At 44.0% G+C, this 22,362-nt stretch overlaps 1 protein-coding gene, 1 long non-coding RNA gene and 1 pseudogene across 4 annotated transcripts in view; 2 read left to right on the plus strand and 1 right to left on the minus strand.

Moving 5' to 3' along the window:
• The window catches only part of Canx (calnexin), a 31,717-nt gene extending 29,867 nt beyond the window's left edge, over positions 1-1,850 (minus strand). For 2 of the 3 annotated variants that reach the window (NM_001110499.1, NM_007597.3), the window contains exon 1: positions 1,670-1,850. The gene's annotated coding sequence lies outside the window, so the exon portion shown is untranslated. The remainder of the gene's footprint in view (positions 1-1,669) is intronic. The other variant, NM_001110500.1, reaches the window with a different exon arrangement.
• A 78-nt stretch (positions 1,851-1,928) lies between these two features.
• Positions 1,929-3,333, plus strand: Gm46280. Its single transcript, XR_001780205.2, has 2 exons — positions 1,929-2,229; positions 3,050-3,333. It is a non-coding gene; the product is annotated as a predicted gene, 46280 (long non-coding RNA).
• A 10,108-nt stretch (positions 3,334-13,441) lies between these two features.
• Positions 13,442-14,027, plus strand: Gm31865 (annotated as a pseudogene).
• The last annotated feature ends 8,335 nt before the right edge of the window (positions 14,028-22,362 follow it).

Consider the following 22,362-nt stretch of genomic DNA (forward strand, 5'->3'; position numbering starts at 1 on the left):
AGCACACTCATCCCCATTTCTTTCTTTCTTTCTTTCTTTCATTCCCATTTTTAAAGGATAGGAATTAAAGTTATCATGCTGGACAGTCTTCTGCAGTTATTCTTAGCAACTGCCACTCTACTCCCTCAAAGTTCTCTTACTGGGCAAGTGACCTCTGCAGGACAAGGATGCAAGGTGTGTTGTCAAGATGCACATGCCTTGTGGCTCTTGAAAGATTAAGGAGTTAATTGCACTGTTGAGTTAAGATAGCAAGGAGGTGACACCCATTCACAGACAGTTCGGTAAACTCCTATTGTGAATGGCTCACTACTATATACAGTTCTTCAGGGCCTGGCTCACCTGTAGTGTACCCCTGCCTGGCCTGTAAGCTTAATTACAGTATAAGTACAACATGAGAATTGATTCTGTTCATGCCCTTTCAAAGGTTACTGGAAAATATACAAAGATTTTTAAGGTAACCCAACTTGTCCCCCTTTAAAGGGGTGGGAGGGCAAATTATTTTTAAAAAACAGGCAGATTCTTCCATTTCTGAAGGGTAAAGAGACTGTAGCTCAACTTTGCCAAGCTTTTAGTATTCAGTTTGGTTTAACTTCACACAACTAGCAATGCAATCACTAGTGTCATGACCAGCAGTTAATACACAAAGTGTCATCAATGTGTCCTCAGGTCTTGGCACACAGGCCTTCAATATAAACATTAGTGTATCAGTGTAATGACCAAGGCATTCGGATTTCAAGAAGCCAGTTCGATTCCTACCCACTGAACCTTTACTACACATCCAATTTCTCATTCCCATTCCCTCGGAATTCAATACAAGGCCCATCAGTCATTCTGTCTACTCCTGGGGACTGAGCCCTAAAGTAGAAAAAAAAAATCTCCCAAATTCCCACTCCCCCGATTAATTGCAGTTAGGTGCTTGAACCAGGACTTTTAACCCAAACGGTCTAGTGCTCAGTTACAATCCCAACTGGATGACTAGAACTACCTGTATGACCTTGGGCCAGTCATTTCAAACTTCTAGGCCTCAGTTTCCTCCCCTCACTAACTGAACTTTCGCTTGTATCTCCTGCTCTTAAGGTCCTGTGAACACCCACACTGGATTACTATCTATCCACCACCGAATAGGCAGGTGCTTTAATAGTTAAGCCTTAAGTTTCTCAAGCGGTACACGTTCTAGTACATTCTACTCCCTCATCAGGATGCTATGGTCCAGTCTTCCCTTTGGGCAAGTTATTTTCTAATCTGTAACGCTTATCTCTGGATTTACTTCACCTTTCCCTGCTATTTGGGCTACCTACTAGGCCGAATTCTAATACCACACCTGTACCGGATTACTCAGCCCACCTCTGGGTGGGCCTGGCCAGGGCCTAAGAAAGCTCTAGAAGCAAAGCCGTAGGAAGTTGTTAGCTTTCTCAGAGGTCAAGGGAAACCCCAGGACACCTGCCACGCCTCCCGACCCCGGCGGCGCTGCCCAGGCTAGCCTCTCTAACCCGGCCGCTCTCCTCACTGCCCTGCGCGTCCGCCCAGGCCTGCGCCATTCGAAAGCCCGCCCGACCCCTCAGTCGTCGAGCCTACAGCCACGCCCGACCCCCTCCGCCACGGCGCCGCTCGCCCAGTCCCCCAAGGCTCGTCCCGGGCCTGAGATCCCCGCACACGCTTCCCGTCTCACCTCGAGCCTCCCGGGGACCACTGGCGGCTCCCTCACCTTCTCCCACCCGCACACCCGGCCCCGTGCTGCAGTGGAGACAGCGGCAGAGGCGGCCCGACCGTCACGTGCCGCAGAACTAAGAGGCCTCGGCTACGGCCGCCGCGCGAGCGAGCCCCACCGCACGAAGCCCAACCCCGCGTCCGCCCCTCGTTCCTGAGTGGCTAAAACGAACGTCAGATCCCGCCCCTTTGCGCAAGATCTAAGAATTTATTGGTAGATACAGCCATCGCTCGAAGCGCCTTCCCATACGCCCCCTAGGGCTATTCTTCGTGGAGCGTGGTGATTGGTCAATAGCGAGGCAGGAAGTGGTTGCTGATTGGGTATGAAGGAGGAAGGCGGGCCGTCACCAAACGGGCGGGCGCGCGCCGCGGAGGGCGGACGGATCTGGCACGCGTTCTCGCGTGGGTCGCCCTAGTCCCTCAGGGCGGGTGTGTTGGACATCCAGAAGACGGCTTTCCGACCCATTGAGTTAGGAACTCTGTCCCAACCCCGCCTGGGACCTATGGCCTTCATCACAAATGGTGAGAGGTCGGGCGGTGTGCTTGCGCAGTGAGTGAAATCCCTCTGGGTAGCAGACACCGCCTTTCCTGCGGAGTCATCGCCCTGAGCTCAGGAGCCTGAGACCTCTTTACCTAACAAAACACTACCTAGATTCACAATCAAGCCACATGGAGTCACTTTCCCATGTGCCCGTGCTGTTTCCTGATTTTAGTCGTTAAAATCAGACATACCTAAGCGACAGAGTTGAGGAAAAGGGTGATGCCATGTGCAGATTTAAAATAGCCTTTTCATAACCCACTCGTTTTTCAATATGCTGATAACGCTGTAAGATTGAAGTGGCTAAGGATTTGGCTAGATCCTTGAGAATCCTGATCGCCTCGGGTTGTATTTGGTGACCCAAAGCTTTGAATAATGTGGAAAGAAACAGCAGGTTTTTCTACATGTGAAACGAGCTTTGTTCCTGCCACCCCAAGAGAAAGGCAGTAAGGATTTGATGTTTGGGTCAATTTAGTAACCGCCAATTCTCTCTCCCTAATTTTAAAGAAGAGAAATTGCTTTCCTTATTTGCCTTATAAAGAGCATGTTCAAAATGAAAATTTGAAGCCAGCTTGGCACAGGCAGTACACATAATTTAAAAAAAAATTCTAAATTTACTTAGGTTGAGTTCTGGCTTGTGTTACCCAAGATGGCCTTGAATTTAAGAAAGCCAAAAAATCGACTTCTGCAGAGAGGTGTTAAAATATGTCAGTACTGAAGGAGTAGAGGAGTTGAGGCAGAACTTTTCTGTCTAAACTGACAAAGACTTGAACTGGACCTCATAGATATGCAAATTTTCTGTAGGTGGAGTTGGAAGGAAGTTCTTGAGATGAGAAAATTGTACAGAAGAGCAAAAAAGTGACTCTCAGGTATTTGGGGGATCCATATACTAAAAATGTTTTGGGAGCAATGGAGATGGCTCAGCAGGTAAGGACACTTGCCACCAAACCTGATGGCCTGAATTTAATTCCCAGAACTCAACGTGGTGAAAGAAGAGATTGAATTGTACTCTGACCTCTATACAAATTCACATACATACATTAATAAATGTGAAATTTTAATAAAAATGAGGACATGATGGCTCTAAACTATACTGTCCACAAAGAGACTGGGAACGTCAGTCTTCTGGTCTGTTCATGGTGTGTCATTATAGAATATTACAAGTTTCTTTTATGTTTCAGTTTATCCAAACAGCTAAACCTTAACAAAGTTAGCAAATACAAAGAGACTAGGCATATACCTTCAAGTCAGTTAGTGTTAACCTGAGTAGACCTTCAGGAATTGATGAGCCTTATTTATCAGAGATAGCTTATTCATCCAACACAAGTTATTACTTATCTAAAATTTTCTAGAAGCTTGGTGTTGAACAGTCAGCAAAAATATAAGTGGTTAGACATCAGTCTCTAAGTCTTAATTCTTTCTCAATGTCTTCATCCCCAATCTCTCTTACTTGATTTGATCCTACTTGAAGCAACAGTACTCATGTTTCCACCCAGTTTTTTTTTTCTCACTGGCTACATTACTATTGATCATTTCTTTGTACACACTAATCAGGCCCTGTCAAATTAATTGGTAGAAAATACAACTTATTTTATCACAGATTCATTAAACATTTTGCACTGATCATGTAGATTCCTTTTAATTGTCTGTTCATGGAGCTTGTCCAATTTTTCTATTCTAGGCTTTTCTTACTGGCTTGTAAGAAATCTACAGCCTAATGGTCTTGAGAGTGAGTTAGTTTCGATGGTTTGTAAGAAATCTTCACTCGCTGAGATGCTTCTTAAACTATTACTGAGAACCCACCCATCTCCAGCTTCATTATACCTTTTAAATTAGGAGCTATTTCTTTTGTCTTTTTGTTTTTTAAAGATATATTTTATTCCAGCACTTGGGAGGCAGAGGCAGGTGGATTTCTGAGTTCAAGGCCAGCCTGGTCTACAAAGTGAGCTCCAGGACAGCCAGGGCTACACAGAGAAACCCTGTCTCGAAAAACAAAAAAACAAAACAAAACAACATATTTATTTATATGTAAGTACACTGTAGCTGTCTTCAGACACCAGAAGAGGGAATCAGGTCACATTACAGATGGTTGTGAGCCACCATGTGGTTGCTGGGATTTGAACTCGGGACCTCCAGAAGAGCAGTCAGTGCTCTTAACCACTGAACCATCTCTCCAGCCCCTCTTTTCTCTTAATTGCACTTGTTCCTTCTTTTCTCATTATAATTTGTGTGGGTTTGAGGGCTCCATGAGTGTGCTGTACTTGCATATGTCTGTGTATATGGAAGCAAGATTAGTAGGTCCTTATCACTCTCCACCTGAATCCATTGAGGCACTGTAGACAGGATCTCTTCCTTGTACCTGGAACTAGGCCGGCAGCCAGCATGCCCCATTGCACTTCCTGTCTCTGCCTGCAACGGCACTGGGGTCACAGGCATGTGCACCATGCCCTTGTTTTGTTAGAAATTTTTCTTTTACTTATCCTTCAATAATTTCATACATGTCTATTTGTCTGTCTATCTGTCTTCTTTTTTACTTTTTGAAACAGGGTTTCTCTGTATAGCTCTAATTGTCCTGGAACTCGCTCTGTAGACCAGGCAGGCCTCCAACTCAGAGATCTGCCTGTCTCTGCCACCCAAGTGCTGGAACTAAAGTTGTGAACCGCCACCACCCTATTCTTTCTTTTTTTTTAACCAAATAATGTTCTTGGGACTGGAGAAATAGCTCAGTGGGTAAGAGCACTGGCTGTTTTGTTGTTGTTGTTTGTTTTTCTTTCTTTCTTTTAAAAGGAATCCTGCTTCAATCCCCAACACTCATATGGCAGCTCACAACTGTTTGTAACTATAGTACCAGGGGATCTGACACCCAATTCCGACCTTCGTGAGCACCAGGCACACACATGGTACACAAACATATGTGCAGACAAAATAACCATACACACAAAATAAAAATAAAATTTAGAATAATTCTTTAAAACTATTCATGTGTATATACACATGTCATGAATGTATGAGAAGAAGACAACTCCCAAGAGTCAAGTCTCTCTTTGCACCCGTGTTTCCTAAGGATTAGACTGAGGTTGTCCTCACGCCTAGTGGCCCTTTTAGTTGGGTTACTATTGCTGTGATAAAACACCATGACTGACTTGGGGAGGAAAGGGTTTATTTTTCCATATCACTGTTCAACTCAAGGGAAGTCAGGACAGGAACTTAAGGCAGGAGCTGATGCAGAGGTCATGGAGGGGTGCTGCTTACTAGCTTGTCCCCATGCTTGCTCAACCTGGTTTCTTATAGAACCCAGGACCACCAGCCCAAGAATGGCTTCATCTATAATGGGCTGGGACGTCACCCATTAATCATTAAGAGAGTCCTGAAGTAGTAGAGTCCTCAACCTTCCTAATGCCACAACCCCTTAATACAGTTACTTATGTTGTGGTGATCTCCAACCATAAAATTATTTTCTTTGCTAATTCATAACTGCAATTTTGCTACAGTTATAAACTGTAAATATCTGCCCTTTCCAATGGTCTTAGATAAGGTTTTTCAACTCCCAAAGGGGTAGCAGCCTACAGTTTGAAAACTGCAGTCTTGCCTGGAGCCTGATCTTATGGAGGCATTTTCTTAATTGAGGGTCCCTCCTCTCAAATTTCTTTAGCTTGTATTAAGTTGACATGAAACTAGTCAGCACAGTGGCAAATACCTTTACCTGCTGAGGCATCTAAATTGGCTCTCTTGTTTTTATTTCTTGATAGAGCTCACTATAAAGGTCAAGCTGGCCTTGAATTTGAAATCTTCCTGCCTCAGCCTCCTTAGGACACACACACACACACACACACACACACACACACACACGTATAGCTATGTCAAAGACACATGAAGAAGAAAAGAAATACCAACTCACCTTATGCCATTCCAACCTGGAACTTGCAATGGAAGCTGTCCTTCCCCTTGGAGCCACCTGACTTATGCGTGCTCTTCCTTCCCTCACTAAACACTTCTGCTTCCAGTTGTTTGTTGAAGAAGGATCTTCCAGGCCTAGTCGGCCATCACTGGAAAGAGAGGCCCATTGGACTTGCAAACTTTATATGCCCCAGTACAGGGGAATGCCAGGGCCAAAAAGTGGGGGGGAGGGGTGGGTAGGGGAGTGGGAGGGAGGGTATGGGGGACTTTTGGGATATCATTGGAAATGTAAATGAGGAAAATACCTAATAAAAATATTAAAAAAAGAAGAAGAAGAAGAAGGATCTTCCAGTAGAGGGCTGGCTAATCTGAAACAGGATGTGCAGATGTGACTGGCCTTGAACTTGCCTCCTAATTCTGGGATTACAGAACTGATCTTGAACACAGTTGCTCCTACAGCCCCTTCCTCTCCTTCCCCTACATCCACACCCACACTTGTGCCTACTAAATAAGCAATCTGCCACTTGGCTACAACCTTGCCATAAACACATGCATACACACAAATTTTTAAAACTTTATGTTAGGGTAGGGTACGTTTGCAACTGCCACTGCATAAGTGTAAAAGCCAACAAACAACTTGCAAGAGAATCAGCTCTCCTTTTGATTTGTTGTTGTTGTTTGAGACAGGGTTACAGAGTTTCTCTGTGACTGACCGGGAACTCTCTCTGTAGACCAGGCTGTCCTCACCTTCAAGAAATCTATTCTCTCCTACAATGTGGGTATAAGGATCAAACTTAGGTCATCAGATTTGGCATCTGGCACCTTTTTGGGACTGAGTCACCTCTTTGGCCCTTATCTATTTAATTATCTACTTACTTGCTTAGAGACAGGGTCTCAGGTGACCTGGGCTGACCATGGAATCAGTCTGTAGCTGATGATGATCTTGAACATCTACACTTCCTCCCTTCTCCTCCTAAGTGCGGTGCTGGGGATGGAGCCCTAGGCCAAGTGTGTTTTAAGTAAGCGTCATATCAACTGAGGATTTCTTGGCCCATAATTTTAAGAATTATTTCATATACATGGACTGGGGGTGCACCTGCAGGTGTGTGGATGTCAGAAGACAACTTTGAGAAGTCTGTTCTCTCCTTCCACCATTTATGTGAGTCCCAGTGATTTGAACTCAGTTCACTCTGCCTGTGCAAGCATCTTTACCCATTGCCCCATCTGCCAATTCCTTGATCCGTATGTAGTTTAAAGTTTGTTCCACATTTCCATGATTTTGAAAATGTACAGCACATGCCATGTGACCACTATCATTATCATGGCAGAGAACATTCCCACTACCCAAATGCTCCTAATGTGGGGTTTTGTTTTGTTTTGTTTTGTTTTTACGAGATAGGGTTTCTCTGTGTAACCCTGGCTGTCCTGAAACTCACTCTGTAGACTAGTCTGGCCTCGAACTCAGAAATCCGCCTGCCTCTGCCTGAGTGCTGGGATTAAAGGCGTGCACCACCACGCCCAGCCTAATGTGGGTTTTGACTACCAATGTGACATCTCTTCTTACAGACATCACTTCTGTCAGTTCAGTTCTGTCCTACACAACCCAATTACAAAACAGACTATATGCTTAGTCCCACAAGACTATACTCCCTTCGATGATAGCTGCAAATAGGAGGCCAGGATACCCCAGCCACATTTCTGGACTAATTACAAATTTGAGGATTCTGATAAGCTCCTCTCAGGGTCCATAAATTGCTAAATGGACTAAGCCTAGAGCTCAGAGCGGTGCCTTATGTGTATATACTGCTTTACTCTAAAGAATGCCCCTCGGGAACAGCCAAAGGAAGCAATGCATAGACAAGATGGGTGATAGGTCGTGGGCTTGAAGCTGCCATGCCCTCTGTGTACACCATACTCTCCTTGTACCTCAGTTGTTGACTAAGTAGAAAATTCTCCTAATTCTATATGCTAGGGTTTTGTATGTTGGGGGTTTTTGTTTGAGGGGCTCTAGGAGGGACAAGGGCTAAGGGTTCATTATACAGGAATCACTGACTAAATCACTAGCTACAGGTGACTGAACTCAGTCTCCAGGGCATCTCTTCTCCCTTGGAGTGACAGTGGAAAGCTCCAAGGCAGTGCACACCTGGGTGTCTCATTTGTCACCAGCCTTCATGTTGAAGCTATCTAGAGTCCACCAGTAGACATCTCACCCAAACAAATTCTAGAGTGCTGAAGTACAAAAGATATGACTCAGAACACAAAAACACATTTCTCACCTCAAAGGGAATCAGTTTATTCTGGAGTCAAACCTGAGTAACCATCCCCAGGGAAACAGATTTAGGTTACTGAAGGTTTTCTAGTAACAGAACAACAACAAAACCCATAAATCACGATTCTTGAAATGCATGGGTAGAAACCTCAGGTAGGCAGCTATAGCAGCTTGGGGGGCCTCCATTCTAGGCCTCAGATGCTATATAATAACACTGTTATGGAAGATGGGGTCTTGCTGGTACATTCTAAAATGATTTACTCGATATGTTTAAGGACATCAGATTACACGGTGAGGTAGGCAATAAATGACTCATTTAAAGAGCTAAATATATCCCAAGAGAATCTGGCTCCCCACTTGGGAAACACTTTGGCTCTACACAATCACAGTTATTTTAACCAGTCAATTTGCTTTGTAGAATGTTTAATGCTAAGTGGGGCTTTGGGTCTGGGAAAGGGTTCGATTCCCTTCTATCACCCAGGAAGTCAAAGGCTTTAGGACTCTGTGGTAGGAACCAAACAGTTTTTTTTTTTTTTTTAAGATTTATTATTATATTTAAGTACACTGTAGTTGTCTTCAGATGCACCAGAAGAGGGCGTCAGATCTCATTACGGATGGTTGTGAGCCACCATGTGGTTGCTGGGATTTGAACTCAGGACCTTTAGAAGAGCAGTCGGTGCTCTTAACCCTGAGCCATCTCTCCAGCCCAGGAACCAAACAGTTTTTGACTATACTTCATTCTATTCCAAGTCTCTTCCTAACACTAGGATCAGGAAAGCTGACCTGCTTCTAAAGGTAAAATCTGTCTTTTGTAGAACTTCATAAACATGCAATCATCAGTAGCCTTTCCTTACCCATGCTAAGATTTCAGCTCCTTCAATTAACCTCACTCCCAAATTAGTAAATGGAAAATTCCAGAAATAAAAATAGCCAATTTTTAAATAACTTGTATTACAGTATAGTCACAATTATCCTACTATTAGGAGAGAATGAGGAAAACGGCCATGAAATAGAAGAAGCCCAAGGCCTCACAGAGTACAGAGCACAGAATGGCAGAGGAAAGGAGCTGCTGCTTGAGCCATGGTTCCTCACCCAGCCAAGAATCAAGCTGCCAAACACTGTTCCAGTGCCAGTCCCTGATCCAGCTGCACCAACTGTCAATATCCCAAGAGACAACGCTGGTCAGGAATTTGGCCTAGCCACCTGGAGAAGCGGTTGCCTTCTCAGAAGGCATGCAGACACTGGCCTGATTAGAAGTGTGCTACATAATGCTCAGAACTGGAGAAAGGAGCACAGTCCTGATGGGCTCCATTTTCTGTCTTTCCTTCCTTCCTTCCTTCCTTCCTTCCTTCCTTCCTTCCTTTCTTCCTTTTATTTTTTAATCTTTTTAAGACAGGGACTCAAGCCAGGCATGGTGGTGATATGTAGCCCCTTCCAGACTGGAGATTTTTATGTAGACCAGGCTGGCCTCAAGCTCAAAGATATTCACTTGTTTCTACCTCACAAGTGCTGAAATTAAAGGTGGACACCACCACTAAAATATACATTCTTTTTAAAATGTTCACGTTTTGTGCGTGGAGGATTATACACTTGCCACCATGTGAATGTGCAGATCAGGGGACAACTTACAGTTCTCTCCTTCCACCTTGTGGGCTCCAGGGATTGAACTGAAGTGGTCAGGCTAGGTCAAGTGCCTTTACTCACTAAGCCAACTTGCTGACCAAAAAAAAGTGAAACCTACCTACCTACCTACCTACCTAACTGCATACTTGTATGGGTACCACATGAATGCCTGATGCACATTGAGGCCAGATGAGGGCATCTGATACCCTTGGAATGGTTGTGAGTCACCACGTGGGTGCTGTGAACTAAACCCATGTCCTCTGCAAGAGCATCAAGTGCTCTTAACTGCTGAGCCACCTCTTCAGCCCTAAAACTCTGTGTTCTAGCAGAATAGGCTACTACGTGCTTATGTTCCCACCAGTTGGGAGGTAGAGTCTCAAGGGTCATTTCAGTTCAAGAGTTTGAGACCAGCCTGCACAATATAGGAAGAACCTATCTCAAACAATATTAAAATAAATGAGAAAATGTAAACCAGGTGTTGTAACACAGGCTTAGAATCCCAGTCCTCAAGAGACAGAGGGAGACTACTGTTGCAGGACATTTAATCACAATATCATCACTATATAAACCCACGATTTTGTTATTTACTGAAAAACCCTGTTTCTAGTCCTGGTGTGGCTCAGCCCTTAGCACACACCTTTAATCCCAAACAATGAAGGTAAAGTTAGTTTGTAGAAGGAAGCACATGTGTTTGATGTCTAATTGAGACTGAATTAAGTTGTGTTTTATTCAGAATGTCGACAATCTGAGGTTACCAGTTAATGCCCGGGAGAAACAGGCTACTACAGTAGCCAGCTGATTTTATAGTGGGGCAAAAGGAGAGGTGTCAAGAGAGGCAGTCAGGCGTTGCCCTGATGAGTTGGCGACTGCTTCTCCAAGACTGTCTCTCCCATCACCCCTTGTACTTCTCAGTACTGTCTCTGCACCACTGGACTTCTTGGAGCAGTCTGCTTAGGATCTGCCAACATTGATGCCACTCCTCCTTTTAGCTAGCAATCAATTTGGAATAAATAAGCCTTACCAGCCTTATGCTGAGCTATTAATACACACAGAGAGAGAGAGAGAGAGACAGAGAGAGAGAGACAGAGAGAGGTAAAATTCTCTTCACAATGTAGAAATGCTCATGTGGAATGGCTATCATCATACTTACCCCATTTTTATCTTGTTTTACTTTAGGGATAGTATCTTATTATATGTTGCCCAGGCCGACTCTGAACTCCTGATATCAAGTGATCTTTAACCCACCCATAGTCAACTCTAGCTGGGACAAACTCTTTACTGAGATATAATTTACAGGCTATAACTGTTACCCATTTTAAAAGTGATCACTTTCACTGATTTATACAGTACAAGTACCACCAACAAATTCCTTAGAGCTTATTGACAGTCAACATCCAGCCAACTGAAATGTGTGTCTCTTTACATAATATCTTATAATAAACCATGGATTTGGAGCTGGCATTCACAAACGGATATCACCATGCACAGATTGGTTGCAAAAGGCCCTGAGCCAGTAAACTAAGGTACAGATTAGCAAGTCAGAACTGTAACAAGGAGCTAAAGCAACAGCTCAGTGGTTAAGAGCACTCACTGGCTGCTGTTGTAGAGAAGCTGTTACCAGCACCCACATGGTAGCTCACAACTGTTGCTCCAAAGGTCTGATAACCTCTTCTGGCTTCTTTGGGTACAAGACACACAGATGGTGCACATATATATACACAGACCAACACTCATACAAATTTAAAAAGAAAACTATAACCAATTAACTTGTTTATTGAGCTATAACCAATGAAGTTGCTTTTATAGTATTTCACGTGGGTTTCTGTGTTTGTTGTCTGATCAAATCATTGATTTCTCTGGTTCTGGAAGCTGCTTGACTTTCATGTTTTCTTTGACTCTACTAATTTAACCACGGAATTCCCCTTTTAGCTTTGGAATATCGTGTGGGGACTTGCAATGTCTGATTTTTTGGATGTTTTTTTAGCTTGTTCCAGATGAAGCATGTATCGGTACTTTATCCCTTTTTATGGCTTAATAATGCTCCATCATATGGATATACCACATCTTATCTACTGATCATTTGAAGGGCAGCTGAATGGCTTCCAGTTACTAGCTGTATTTCCAATTCTCTTGTGCAGCAGATAGTAGAATTACTGACTTGTGAGTTTATGTTTAACTTTATAAAGAAACTACCAAACTGTCCTCCACTGTGTCTGTGCCATCTCATATTCCCCTGTGGAAGGTTCCAGTCTTTCTATGCCATTGCAAATTTACTATTGTCTCTTTTGTTTTGTTTTTTTTTTTTTTTAAGCCATTTAGTGGATGAAAGAGTATCTCACTGTGGGTACTTCTAGGTCAGATGAGTCTCCTCTGGCAATAGAAGTGTTATTTTGTATATTTTTGCCTAGTCTTTCCTGGTACACTAACCCTGCTGAGCAGGGTGGGGCAAAGTTAACAACCCTAGGCAACAACGTTACTATTTTGACCCTTGTGATCCCAAGCTTTGCCTGGATAAACTTCCATAATCACTCCAGTGCTTCAAGCTTCTTCTAGAGCTCTAACTCACTCACTTACTCACTCTCTCTCTCTCTCTCTCTCTCTCCTCTCTCTCTCCCCTCCCTCCCTCCCTCCTTCCCTCCCTCCCTTCCCCTCTCCCCTTACTCTCTCCCTCTCCCCCTACTCTCTCCCTCTTTCTCTTGTTTTCTCTCTTTCCCCTCCCCGCTGTGTGTGTGTGTGAACACACACATGCCACAGCTTATGTGTAGAGATCAGAGAAAACCCTAGGCTGTTGGTTCCCCTGACCTTCCACTTCGAGACAGGCTCTTTGTTCTACTGAAACACAAGTCTGATGACCTTCAAGTTTCTGGGGATTCTCTGCCTCCCACTTTCCTGTCAGCATGTTAGGGTCACAGCCACTTGCACTATATATCCAGCCTTTTGTGGGCCCTGGGGATTCTCACACTTTTTTATGTGGGTTCCACACTTGACTGTCAGGTGTTTTTATCCAGTGAGTGATCTTTATACCCCCTTGTCTTACTTTTTGAGACAGGGTCTCACCACCCAGCTAAAACTACTGGGACTTACTATGTAGCCTAAATGGGTCTTCAACTCATAATTCTTCCTAACCCCTGAGTGGCTTTAAGTTCTCTCCAGTTTTATAGTTTTCTAAGATAGGACTTGTTAATCTACCAAACCACTGCCCTCCCTCCCTCACGCTTAGCAGAACGGTTTCCCTCTCCATCCACATTATCTCTGTGCCCTATCTTACTTCCCTGCTTGCTTACCTTGGTCTCTGCTCTATGTGTAAGTTGTTTTCCCGGCCTGCATGTCAGCAGCACCCCAACAGTCTCTCAGATCCCAGTGCCAATCAACACTAATCCCAGTATTCGGGAGGCTGAGACTAGACAATGAGAAGTCTGAGGTCATGACCTGGGGATGTAGCTCAGCTGGGAGAGTGATAGGCACAGTGCTTGCCTACCATGCAAAAGACCCTGGGTTCTAGTCCCAGTACTGCATAAAGTAGGCACAATGGTACATAGCTGTAATGCCAGCCGTGGGGAGGTAGAGGCCAGATGATCTGGAGCTCAGTCATCCCTGCCTATAAAATGAGTTTGAGGCCAAATGGGCTACAGAAGTCCCAGTCTTACAAAACAAAAGTTTAGATAGGTTGTGAGGAAAGGAGAGCCCCGTGGTATGGCCATTTTTTTCTACCTTCTATCTCTGAGTCTCTTGCAGAGGTTCCAGCAGCACCATATTGGGCTGGAGTATCCAGAGGTTCACCACCATGGTCCATCACAGCCACTATGGGGAGGACACGGGGGAAATGTCCATTCTCAGTGGACAATAGGCAGTTCCTGGCCATGAGGATCATACATTTTGGATCTGGATTTATTGTACCTTTCTGTATGGGAAGGCACCAGCTACTTAAGAAATAAGGATGTTTTAGCAGGGCAGTGGTGGCACACACCTTTAATCCCAGCACTCAGGAGGCAGAAGCAGAAGCTGATGGACCTCTAAGTTTTAGGTGAACCTGGTCTACAGAATGAGTTCCAGTATTAAGTGTGTGCTTTAAAAAACAGGATTTAACTCTTGAATTGTTATACTAGATAAGATTATAAATGAACCAATGTCATGAAAAAGAAGTATGAAGCCATCTGGGCTTCACAGTGAGATCTTGACAGTAAGTAAATAAACCCAAAACTGGACTGCCTAATACTGCGTCAGACTTTCAGGGTTAGGGCTCACCCGTCTGAGAATTGAAATAATTGAAGTACTTATAAACTACTGAAAAAATTAATCCAGAGATGCTAGCTCATACCTGTAATCCCAACACTTGGAAGATACAGGAGTATCTAGAGTTCAAGGCCTATGTTATACAGGACCCTATCTCAAAAAAACAAAAAAAGGTGGGTGGGGTAGAGAGATGGCTCAGCAGTTCACAGCTGTTCTTACAGAGGGACTAAGTCGGGTTCCCAGCACCCACCTGGGGTATACACATCTGCCTGTAACTCCAGCTACAGAGAATCTGATGCCCTCTTCTGGCATATACGCAAAGACATACACATACATAAAAATATGTCTTCAAGAAAACAAACAAACAAGAAAACCAGGGCTGTCAAGGGCCCAGGAGGTAAATACACTTTCTAGCAAGCCGGATGGCAGTCCCTGGAACCCATGTAGTGAAAGGAGAGAACTTGCTCCTGAGAGCTCTCCTCTGACCGCCACATGCACACTATACAATAACATGTGTGTGCCCACATGTCCCTACCATGAATAAATAAATATAAAAAACATTCCATTGGTAAGTCACACCAACAATAAACCACATGGTATTCAATAGAAGGGGAGAAAGTAGACTTCATGCTTCTAGGAATGTGCTGAGGGTCAAGGGCAGATATCACTTGGGGAAAAAGTAAGACATTTGGAGCAGGCAGCTGGGGATAAAACTTAGTGGTACAGCATGCGTCTCAAATGTGCAAGTCTTTAGGTTCAATACCCACCATAATAGGAATTTTTTTCTTGAGACAGAGTCTCACTATGTAGTTCTAGTTGGCCTAAAACTTGCTGTATAGACAAAGCTGGTCTCAAACTCAGAGATCAACTTGCCTCTGTGTCCCAAGTACTGGGTATGTGTTAACAAACCTGGCTTCAAAGTGATTTTTTAAATAAATTCAGATCAAGAGCTGGAGAGATGGCTATTCTTTCAAAAGATCTGGATTCAATTATAAGAATCCACATAGCAGCTCACAACTGTAACTCCGGTCTCAGGGGATCTCCTGACCTTTTCTGGCCTCAGAGTGGACCAAGCACTCAAGTGGCACACAGACCTATATGCAAGCAAAATGCCCATGTACAGCCGGGCATGGTGGCGCATGCCTTTAATCCCAGCACTTAGGAGGCAGAGGCAGGCGGATTTCTGAGTTCAAGGCCAGCCTGGTCTACAGAGTGAGTTCCAGGACAGCCAGAGTTACACAGAGAAACCCTGTCTTGAAAAAAAAAAATGCCCATGTACATAAAGTAAAATTATTTTAAAATTTCAAATCAAGCACAAATCACTAAAGGATATAAAATTTGGGGGAAGCTGGACCAAGAATGGGGTATTGATTATTTGTTTGTTTGTTTTAGTTTTATTGTTTTTTGTTTTGTTTTATATAGGAATTCTGTGGTCTAGAACTCACAGAGGTCTGCCTGCCTCTGCTTCCCAAGTGCTGGGATTAGAGGAGTGCACCACCGCTGCCTGGCATGAACAGGACATTTTAGTAGCAGCAGTCTTTTTTTTTTTTTTTTGGTTTTTTGAGACAGGGTTTCTCTGTATAGCCTTGGCTGTCCTGGAACTCACTTTGTAGACCAAGCTGGCCTTGAACTCAGAAATCCACCTGCCTCTGCCTCCCAAGTGCTGGGATTAAAGGCGTGCGCCACCACCGCCCAGTAGTAGCAGCAGTCTTGAGTGGACACTCCTGGTAAACCAGCAGAATCAAAGCACAAATAGTACATATCAATCTCCATGTCGAGGTGGTAGATATCTTGGGATCATTGAAGAGAATACACGCTGTAGGCTGGGGATACAGCCTGAGACCCTGAGACCAGCACTTCATAAACTGGCCATAGTGGCACATGCCCATTATTCCAGCACTCGGGGAGTACATGTAGGAGAATCAAAAGTTCAAGGTTGGGCTGGAGAGATGGCTCAGTGGTTAAGAGCAGCCACTGCTCTTCCAGAGGTCCTGAGTTCAGTTCCCAGCAACCACATGGTGGCTCACAACCATCTTTAATGGGATCCGATGCCCTCTTCTGGTGTGTCTGAAGTCAGCTACAGTGCACTCATATATATAAATAATTCTTTTCAAAAAATGACTATAATGTATATGAACACTTAGAAACAAGGCAAATAGGCTGAAATGATGACAGAAATTAGTTAATGGGCACAGAAATATTCTTCACATAACTTTAAAGCTAGCAAGGCCGTACAAGACTGTATAACACCAGCACTGGGCGGGGTAGGAGGTGCTACTGAAGTAACAGGATAGGGCTTCAAAGAACCTGTCCTCAAAAGGGGGGAGGGGACAGGCTTTTTTCATTTAGGACGACTGCCCCGAGTCTATTTTGGAAGCTCAAAGCTCGAACAGAGTTCTGTTATGTGCAGAATACCTCAGGTGTTCATCAAAGTGATAGCAAGCTTCCAGGTAAAAAGGGATTGGTCCAGACAAAGCAAGCACACATGGGCTAGAGATTAACCCCACATAGGCTTATCTGAGTACACATAAACATAAACCTACTTTTAAAGTATTCATTTAAGTAGACATGTAGCTCAGTTACAAAAAACAAATAAAATTATTCATTTATATCTAGTCTATAAATATAAATCATAAGACATTAATTTTAATTTTTTTTATTTTTTTCTGTTTTTTTGAGACAGGGTTTCTCTGTAGCCCTGGCTGTCCTGGAACTCACTCTGTAGACCAGACTGGCCTCAAACTCAGAAATCTGCCTGCCTCTGCATCGCAAGTGCTGGGATTTCAGGTATGCGCCACCACGCCCGGCCATCACAAGACATTTCTGCAGTGCTGAACTCAGGGCCTTATGCATCCTAAGACAACACTCTACCACTGTATAAATCCTCAGCTCTCATCAAAGATTTTTCTTTTTTACATGTGTTAGAGACAGGGTCTCACTATATAACCAGGTAGAGCTGGAACCAAGAGATCTGTTTGCCTCTATTTTCTCAGTGCTAGGAATAAAAGCTTATGTCATCATGCCTAGCACAAAGGTTTAGTTAGTTAGTTAGTTTTAGTTTTTTTGAGGCATGTTTCTCTGTTGTAGCTCTAGCTGTCTTGGAATTCTTTTTGTAGGCCAGGCTGACCTAGAGTTCACAGAGATCCTCTAGTCTCTGCCTTCTGAGTGCTGGGACTAAAGGTGTATGCCAGCCGCCACGTTTGGCTAGCACAAAAGATTTTGAAACAGCCAGGCAGTGGTGGTACACGCCTTTAATCCCAGCACTTGGGAGGCAGAGGCAGGCAGATTTCTGAGTTCGAGGCCAGCCTGGTCTACAGAGTGAGTTCCAGGACAGCCAGGGCTATGCTATACAGAGAAGCCCCGTCTCAAAAAACAAAAAAACAAAACAAAACAAAAAATATTTTGAAACTTTAAAACAAAGATAAAAATCAAATTAACACTTAAAGAAGCCAACAATGAGAAACTGGTCAAGGTTGGAGAGAGAGCTCCATGGTTAGAGCACTGGCTGCTTTTCCAGAGGACCCAGGTTTGATTCCCAGCACCCACATGGTGCCTCACAACCATCCACCTGCAACTCAAATGCCAGGACAGCCAATGCCCTCTCTATGAGCACCAGACACACATGTATGTGATGCAAAGACAAACAAGTAGGCAAAAAAAAAATCCATACACATAAAAAATCAAATCATTTTAAATTATGTTTTGTTGTTTTTGAGAAAGGGTCTCACTGTGTGTAGCCCTGAATAGCCTGGAACTCTGTAGACTGGAACAAGCAGAAACTTACAGAGATTCTCCTGCTTCTGCCTCCTAAATGCTGAGATAGCAGGTATAGTGCAGTGCCCTACCCAGGTTTTAAAAATTAGAAAAGAAATATTGTCTGCTGAAAACAACAAAGGGCTGTGTTCTCTGGGCTGGTGCCTCGGCTGGCACGTGTGCTAGCAGGAGACTTATTTTTAGTTCGCTGAATTCCTTCCATGACTGAAATCTTCCCTGAAACATCTCAGAGCTCTGTTTTTGCCTGCCTTCCTGCTACTGGGATTACTGGCTTATAAATCCTCTCACTTTTAGTCTTGGCTGGCCTGCACCTCACTTGGCACACCAGGCTGGTCTCCAACTCAGAGAGATCTGACTGCTTCTGCCTCCTCAAGTGCTAGGACTAAAGGCATGCACAACCACATTCGACGTGTGTGTGTGTGTGTGTGTGTGTGTGTGTGTGTGTGTGTGTGTGTGTTCCTGCATAAAACACATGTTAGGTGCCTGTGGAGGCTGGAAGAGGGCATACGATCCCCTGAAACTCCACTTACAGGTGAGTATGAGTCGTGCCATAGCACATAAGTAGATATCAGAGGACAACTTGCAAGGGTCATTCTCCCTCCTACCTTGTTGAGGTAGGGTCTCTTGTCTCTGTTGCTATATTATACGACTTTGGCTAGCAAGCCCATTAACTTCCTGATGAATTTGTCCTGCCTCCTGTCTCTCTGCAGTGCTGGAATTACAGATGTGTACCACCACAGCCAGCTTTTTACCTGGGTTCTAGGGACTGAACTCGGGCTGTCAGACTTTCACAGTTAGTTCATCTAATCTATGAACCATCTTTCCCAGCCCTGGTTCATTCTTTGCAAAGCACAGAGATCAGTTCATTTTTCTCAGAGAAGGAAAAGTGTCACCAACAGAATACCTCAGAAGTATTCACCAGGGTGGATGGTATAGTCAGGGATAGAGCAGTTGCCCAGCACGCCCAAGGCTGCAAGTTTGAGTCCTAGAACTACAATAAACAAATAAGCAATTATCAGAAGCCAGAACAAAATTGTTATGGGTAAAACAGGATTTCACATTTTCAGTTACAGGAGTGTTATCCTAGATTGCCGAAGGGACCCACTGGCCAAGATGCATGCAGTACAAGGAGAGCTGAAATTTTAGTTTTGGTTCCTTTTTTATTTCCCAGAGACATACAAGGTCTGGCCTCAAACTCAAACACTATTGATCCATCCCAAGCTGGCCTGGAACTTTCTGCAATCCCCCTGCCTCAGCCTTCAGCCTGCTGAGATAGTAGTCCTATAATTACATACCAAGCTTTAAATTTAGTATGAGCACCAGGTGTGGTGGTACTTTAATCCCAGCACTGGAAAGACAGAGGCAGGTGGATCTCTGTGAGTTTGAGACCAATATAGTCTACATATCAAGCTCCAGGCCAGGAGAGGCTCAGAGTGAGACTGTCTTAAATAGAAACAAAACAAAAATCTATTGTGTGTGTATTATGTACTATTACGTACGTGGATGCTGTCCAGGTCAGAGGAGAGCTTTATGGAGTGTGTGTTCCTTTCCTCTACCTTGGTGCAGATTCCAGCAATCAAACTCACTAAGACTGTTAGGTCTGCACAGCATCTTTACACGCCCAGCCCTCTGCAGGCCCATACATGGCTTTTTCGTCCCTCTTCTTCCCTAATGTCATTACAACAAACTTTATGTCCTTATTCAGATCTGCTGGTACTTGGTATTCCCTCCTCACAGGGGACAGATTTAGCTGATGGTGTGGGGAAAGCTGTTAAAAAAAAAAGTCAAGACCTGACCAGGTCAGGCATGGTGGCATACACCTTCAATTGCGGCATTTAGGAGGCCCAGGCAGGCAGATCTCTGTGAGTTTTTGAGGCCAGCCTTGAACTGAAAGTGAGTTACGGGATAGCCAGGGCTGTTACACCACAGAGAAACACTGTCTTGAAAAGCCAAAAAAAAAAAAAAAAAAAAAAAAAAAAAAATATATATATATATATATATATACACACAGGTTAAAGAGCTGGCTCAGCAGTTAAGAGCACTGGTTAATCTTCCAGGGGACCCAGGTTCAGGCTCAGTTCCCAGTACCTACATAGCAGCTCACAACTATCTGTAACTCTAGTTCCAGGGGATCTGGCACCCTCACATAAACATACATGCAGGCAGATAAAATAAATCTTTAAAAAAATCAGTCTGGAGAGATAGTTAAGAGTGCTGGATTGCTCTTCTGAAGGTACTGAGTTCAAATCCCAGCAACCACGTGGTGGCTCACAAAGATCTGTAATGAGATCTGACGCCCTCTTCTGGTGTGTCTGAAGTCAACTACAGTGTACTTACAAATAATAATAAATAAATCTTTAGGCTGGAGTGAGCAAGGCCAACTGGAGAGAGCAGAGGTCCTGAATTCAAATTCCCAGAAACCACATGATTGCTCACAACCAACAGTACGGCTACAGTGTACTCATATACACTAAATAAATAAATAAAATTTTTAAAAAGTAAAGACATACTGTGGAGTATTTTTTTTGTTTATATTGTGAATGTAAATCCTTCAGTTAACATTACACATCTTCAAGAGATAGCTCAGCACATTGAAACATGAAAACCAGGTTTCAGATCTCAGCACTTACAAGCTTGCAACCTTGTAACACGCTCAGCCATCTGCAGGCCTGTGTAACAAGCACTTACACACTTAACCCTAGCTTTGAGAGGTGCAGAGACAGGAAGATTTCGGTGACTTGCAGCCTTCCAGACTAGCAGAGAAACACAAGCCCAGAGTTCAGGGAGAAAGTCTGCCTTAAAGGAAGAGGCAGAAATGGTAGAGGAGACCTAAGGAATTATTCTGGCCTTCACGTGATACACAAACGCATGTAGTGCATAAGTACACTCAAGCACAGATCTTCTGGGGCTGGAGCAAGCGCTATTCTCTTCCAAGGGATCCGGGTTTGTTTCCTAGCACTCAAATGGATAGCTCACAACCACCTCTAACTCCAGCTTCAAGGAATCTTACTCACTCTTGTGGTCTACACACACACACACACACACACACACACACACCATAAACTCACACTGATATAAATATACAAATTAAAAAATGTATTTTTGGCTGGGCGGTGGTGGTGCACACCTTTAATCCCAGTACTTGGGAGGCAGAGGCAGGTGGATTTCTGATAAATAAATTTTTGTATATATTTTAATCTTTGTATATGAGTGTTTTTCCTGCATAAGTTTGTGTACCACATGTGTGCCTGGTGGCAGAGGAGACCAGAAGGTGTGGGATTTCCCTGCAACTAGAGTTACAGATGATTGTGAGCTACCATGTGCTGGGAATTGAACCCTGTCCTCTGCAAGAACAAGTGCCCTTAGCTGCTGAGTCATCTCTCCAGCCCCCTTCTCTCTCTCTTTCTCTCAATCTCTCTCTCTCTCATACACAAACGTACACACGAACACCACTTGAGCATAAACCTCCAGGACTGGAGAGATGGCTCAGTGGTTAAGAGCACTGACTACTCTTCCAGAGGTCCTGAGTTCAATTCCCAGCAACCATATGGTGACTCACAACCATCTGTAATGGGATCTGATGCACCCTTCTGGTGTGTCTGAAGTCAGCTACAGCGTACTCATATACATAACATAAAGAAATCTTAAAAAAAAAAAAAGAATAAACTTACTCAGAATCAAAGTGTGTTTACGAAAGGAATTAGCTGGCAACCGGGAGCTGTTTGCTAACCTTCCTAACCTTCCCGCTTCAGTGACCAATTAAGATTTCTTTGTGCTTGGTAGCTTTTCCTCTTAGGGAGTTGATGAAATAAAGGGAATTGAAAGTTGCCTATCTTCTGGTGGCCTCTCATGACCTGCCCAGAGTATTTTTAGTCTTCTGGCTCTTGCCATGCAGTCCTGGGTACCCTAGAACTTGTTATGTAGCCCAGGCTGGGCTCCAACTCATGGAGACCAGGTTGCCTCTGGCTTCCATGCATTGGGATTAAAGGCATGGGCCACCCACCACGCCCTGCTTCACAGTCTATTTAATTCTGTGCATTTTCTTCAGTGCTAACAATGGATCCCAGGTTCCCCTGCATGCTGGGCAATGCTCATCACTGAATTACACCTCAGTCCTTCCTAGTTGGTAGTTGAAATTAACTTTCATGACAACTTGCATGGTGAAAACGGGTTTGTTTAAAATCTTCCTGGGCTCTCTCTGATCCCACGCCTACCCGACACCCTGTGAGTGCCCCTAAGCATCCAGGTGAGGAAAGAGCTCTGAGCATTCCTTTTTTTGGGGGGAGGGGGTTGAGACAGGGTTTCTCTGTGTAGCCCTGGT

Source organism: Mus musculus, chromosome 11, assembly GCF_000001635.26.
Source record: "Mus musculus strain C57BL/6J chromosome 11, GRCm38.p6 C57BL/6J".
In the NCBI taxonomy this organism is placed as follows: domain Eukaryota; kingdom Metazoa; phylum Chordata; class Mammalia; order Rodentia; family Muridae; genus Mus; species Mus musculus.